Consider the following 5,942-nt stretch of genomic DNA (forward strand, 5'->3'; position numbering starts at 1 on the left):
CCGGCTATTTATGCATGTAACCTCTTAACAAAAGGGGCCAGTTCGTTACTTTGGAATGTCATAGCGAGTCTCAAAAGGTATCATAATATAGGCCTCAATTAGACAAAAAGCGAGAATTAGTCACAGAGTAGGTTAAAATTAACGATAGGGACGTAATTAGCGCCAATATAAACGAAAATAACTACATTGCACCATAAACGGCACTGCTTTCGTGATCGGTCCAGCTGACTTCTCATCAAAAAAAAAAAAAAAAATAAAATAAAGGCGTGTCAACCAAAATCAAGGTGACAGAAGACTGCGTCGACGTACATGCGCGTAAAAAAAGGAGCAATGAGAAATCTTGACACGAATAAAAAAAAAAAAAATAGAGGGTCCGGGAAAGAAAACGTAACGTCTGATATTGGAAGAAATAAATTAATGTAAATAATGCGAAATACATCCTGCAATTACTCAACATTGCATCATTTTAGTGCCCCCAATTTCAGTACATACGAGTATACACACATATACCACGTACGCCGACCTTGTCTTCTTTCGCGACGACTTTGGTTGACATGGCTTTTTTGTTTGTGCTTAATGTATTTCGTTAATGGCCCCCCGCCTTTACTAATTTACTAATATATCTTACATCACTATGGGCTGGCAGAGCTCTTAAACGAACAGATTGTAAGAACTGTTCCACGATTTGAGCCCTGTGTTCGCAATCACAAAACAAGGTACTACTCTAAAAACTTTTCGAAAGAGTAGATGACAGTCACTCGTGGCGTCGGAAAAAAGTGAAGCCGACCGGCTAATGACAAACAGCACCTACGCACGAAAAGCTTTTTGAATGCGGCCCCATGGTACAGGGCCCGTATTCACAAAATAAAAAAAAAACAGAACTCTTACGCTATAATTCTCCGTAACAGCAATATCCAATCCGTCGTGCTGCTGGACACATTTTTAGCGAAGGCAGCTTGCCAACTGCCAATATCACCTATGAACGAAAAGCTTTGTCAATTCGGCCCCATAGGCCAAGGAGGAGGGAAAGAGATAAGTAGAAGTCAGGGAGGTTAACCAGAATAACGTCCGGTTGGCTACCCTACACCGGGGGAATGGGAGAGGGGAAACAAAGGCCAAATAGACTAGAAAAGTCCCAGTAACCGCTGAACTCGAACGTGTTTTCTGTGGACAAACAGCGACCGCATAAACTCAAACAGATCATTAAAACTGTTCCGTTAGCTTTTTTCTGATAGTGGAGTGGTTCTAGGGGAAAGATCTGTGCAGCGATATGTAATTTTTTCATCAACAGTATTCATGTCTACGTTGCACAATCACCTCTTATGAGTCCGCAAACTGCCATCACAGGAAGCGTGAACGAAGAACCTTCTGCTTACGAGCATTCCTACAGCACCCTTTGTTTATAACGCACCTATTTTTTCAGCACCCGCTTTCATTTTTTTCTTTTCTTTTATCGTATGCTTCCGAAGGGTGTTTCCAATAAATGCTGAGCATTCGTAAGGCTCCACAGGCTCTGAAAGCACTGCAGTAACAGAGCCCAACAAACGCGAAGACAATCACATGAATAATACAATCGGTCATATCATCCCTTCTTATTTGTTTTGTTCCTTGTCAGAACCATAGCGGAAGGAAACTATGAATAACACGATACGCACACACTCAGTCAGGGCTCTGGATCACACCATCTCTGTGATGACACTCGCATGACGTTCCAACCATAGATATAAGGGCTTGAGCGTAAGATGTTATTTTAAAACACATTGCACAGTCAGTTTTAAACGTCATATAGCCGGCTGGAACAATGGTCACACATTCATCAAATACTAAAGGTCGCGCTGTGGTCAGCAGTTGTACCGCTTCGAAAGCACACAGGCATCAACGGCCTCTTGAAGTACTACTGCATAAGAGCAGGTTGGCACGGACTTCTGCAGCAACCCTACAGAGTTTCATTAACCATCTGGCAAAAACTGTGGCGGGCCCAAATTTTCAGGAACAGACGGTACGTCCTCGTACGAACTTCTGACGTAAGTGGAACATCTTGTTCTTAAGCTTCTTACAGCTTCGGATGATTGGTTGATTGTATGTGATATGATGGGGCGTGCGTAGGACAGGAATCGGTACGTATATAGTAGCAGGAAAACGGAAAGGAAATGACCTACAAATAAAGAAATAGTAAAGAGAATTAATGGGATAATAGGGCACAATTCAATTATCAAAAGAAGATAGGTATTTCGGACTTCGTCCTTATGAATATAAAATATATTAACGAAGCGATGCCATTTCGTTGTTATTTACTTATGACGCTAAAAATTATTAGAAAATTGGCACGATAGTTTTTTTGTATCACATATAAAGTTAAGTAGGTCATCATATACGCTCGGACCACAAAAACCTAGGACCGACGGCCCTATATTGTGCCTAGCCTTTCATGGTTTCCCCTCTTATTTACTAGCTGAGAAATACTGGAAGTTTCGCCACCAGTGAGAGGGCCATACATTCCAAAGTCTTAGCTAAGAAAAGCCATAAAAAAAAACGCTGACCATACTGCAAAATACCATCAGACAAGTCTATAATGAAAATAATGAAACACTAACGAAGTGATTTCGTGGGAAACAAACAAAAATGATGAGAAAGACAAAAAAATATAAAAGTATTTTCCTCTTTCTCCCACGGTGGTTCGTTTTCCTTACAATCAATACGCGTATTATTTTCAACCTCACTGCTCCTAATTGCCTGCCTCGACACCTGTAATAAAAACATATTTGTGCCACCTCGACGATAACCATGCATGTATTCCCTGGAGCATGTGCGTACGATGGTAAATAATATGCATGACCACCAGCAGCGTCATGCACCTGCTGGAGTCGCCATGTTCCTATCCGTTGGAAGGAACATAACCATCTTTGTCACGACGGCTCTGTATGAAGAGGCAACTTACTTTTGAATTTGTTCTGACTAGCGATGACAAGGAAAAAGAAAGGAACCTCGAATATAGTGCTGAACGCAGATTAATCCTCTTCTAACCGCAATGTAATAAGTCACTTATGTACGGAGGGTACCGCCAGGCATTTATATTTTGGGAGGTGCACTACTAGGTTTACCCGCCGTGGCAGCTTATCGGCTATGGTGCTGAGCTGCTCAGCTCGAGGTCGTGGGTTCGCTCCCAGACGCGGCGCTCTCATTTCGGTGCGAGCGAAATGCAAAAAAATGCTCGTGTACTTGGGTGTAGATGCACGTTAAGGTACCTCAGGTGGTCACAATTATTCCGCAGTCCCACACTACGGCGTGCCCGATAATCATATCGTGGTTATAGCACGCAAAATCTCAGAAGTTTTTAGTAGGTTTTTACGAGAACTTCGATGTGTTTCTCATTATACCTGCTGTAAATTAATGTTCTTTGTGGCGTCATGTAGCCATTTGCTCATTAATAACCAGTGCCTCTACTTATCACAAATGTTTCAGTTCTTTTCATGCTATAGCACATCGTCTATAACAGGTCCGTAACATTATCAGTAATGTATAACAATAACCGTAATGAATTTTTGTAATTATAACGACTAGCCTGGCGTAACTAAGTAGTGATCTTATTGGTAAAAAAAATTTTTTTCTGGAATCTGTACCGTGTTTCCATAAAAATATACAAATTCGGGAGCCTTTTAAGTATTCAACTTTAGCCATTTTCGGGAGTAGTGTTTACATGTGTCCGCGGTCTCAAATGCCCTTTGCTTCTGTCAAGCAGTGTGCGGAAAAATTATGTGCATTAAAGGTATAACACATAAGTTCAACGTCGAACGTGGCTTTAGAGAAACTAGAAATTACCCAACACCAACCTTTTATGCTGCATACATTGCTTTACCCGGCCCCACATGGAACAACTCACTCTTGCGTAGACCCGATCCTCACGACCAACCTTCCCTCGAAATATCTCTGAAATCATGTGTGAGCGCAGTGTGGTATAACCGCTCAATGGCGTAAGTTGAATAATTCAGATTCGCAAGGATAAGGGTGACCACCTCAGTAAACATCTTGTCGTTAGCCGACAGCTAGCTTGCTTGACCGCATTCTTCCTTTATCGAGCCTAATAGTAGGATTTCAGGCCTCGCCTTTCCTGGGCGAATACGCGAGGAACTCTAAAATTCTCCCGTTTGACAATCTCTGTACAAATTAAAGACAACAATTGTTGGAACAATTCTTGCATTTCAGAGGACAATGTTAATCTGAACACCTATAGAAGCATTATTTATCAAAGAAGAGTCCCATTTTCAGAAATTGTTGAATAATTCTTTGATAACGCTTTTTACAGGTAACGGTAGGAAGTAGAGCATTATTTTTTGCAAATTATGGATTATTGCGTTCAATTCTTCTGTTTACAAGCATATAATACGTCTATGTGAGTTATTTACAGAATTGCCGTATCTGTTCTTTTCTTCAGTTGGAAGAGTTATATACCTAGCTCATAAATTTTCTTTTTAGATACTGACCATTCTCACAAATTTCGCAAAACATCTGAGCACCTAAATTTAAAAAATCCCCCCCCCCTTTTCCAACTATTCCACGAATGTAACTTCGATTCAATGCGACAAATTTTATTCAGATTAGTATGGCGGTTCCCGTGTAATTGAACAAAAAAACTAGTTCACCCTGAGCTATATCTGGCGCTTAATTTCACGTGTTCGTATAAGTTTCCTGACTGCTCACTCAGTGAAAGATAAACTTATTTCGCACTCGAGCATGTAGATAGAAATCAAAACGCGCTCAATCCATGTCTGCGTGCGACCTGTGCAGGGCCTCCCTCGTGTTCTGCAAGTGCGGTCCAGTGGTGAACAAATTATTTTGCCTTCTCGTTAGTTTCCAGCTAGGAAAACGCTTGCGACAAAGTGTGCCTTTTTAAAAAAGCCCCGTGAAAGTCGTTAAACACACGTGTAACTCTGTCCAGTAGGCAATGCTAACGACTCATGAAAAAAAAAAAGTCTAATAATTTACAACATTTATTACGGATGGAAACATCGCCACTTGCATGTAGAGGTTCTAAATATTACAATTCACTCATTAAGCGAAATGAAGCCGAGCCGGATTCACTCGAAATCAGAATCAACATCAGTCGTGCGGAGCAGCGCTTATATTGGACTCACAGTAAAATAACAACAGAAAAAGGCTACAGTTCCACCGGAAAGGCAAAATAGTATTAGTGATAATGAAGTATAACACAATTTACACCAAGGAAGATTACAGCCCCGAGAGACGCCAGTCTTTTGGTGGCGCGAGAGGACTCAGGCTGTGAAACTAAACTGTCGCCTATTATGAAGTCGTGTAAATACTTATATAAGGCAGTCAGTTCGGTGAACAATTCTTAACTTGCACGAAGTATCTTCAAGTGCAACTGTTATTAAAGGATATATATATAGACATAAGAGTGAGATTCGGAAGCCCCCCCCCCCCACTGGTTAAATGAAAACTTTCCGCCTATGCTTCTATGCACTATATGACCTAAGAAACTACACTTCTCTCGGTTCTTTCTTCTTGTCAACTAGGACATCATTCCCTTCCGTTTGATTTGGAATAAGGCCCGACATATTGTTCTCTATCAAACATCGCATCAACCATTTACATTTCATTGGTTCATTACGCTGACTGTGACTTCTCTTCAAGTTTATACGCGTATGTCATCCTCCAAGCTCGTTTGTTCAACAAGCGGAAAGTATGTTCAGGAAAGTATGCGGTTGATGCCGCAAAAGTCAGGTGTTAGTGGAGAAAGTGAAGTGATGAAACGCGGATTACTGTGCATGAGCAAATAAACGTGTGCGGAGTACCTGCTTGGCATAACTGTACGGCGAAGTAACAAAGCGGCTCCTATCTTATCAGCACGGTTCGGGTGATTTGATGCCGCCACGTGCCCGTCCGTAGATAACGCGACGATAACTTGCGTCAGGTGAGAACAGTGC

This window comes from Dermacentor andersoni, chromosome 11, assembly GCF_023375885.2.
Source record: "Dermacentor andersoni chromosome 11, qqDerAnde1_hic_scaffold, whole genome shotgun sequence".
Lineage (NCBI taxonomy): Eukaryota > Metazoa > Arthropoda > Arachnida > Ixodida > Ixodidae > Dermacentor > Dermacentor andersoni.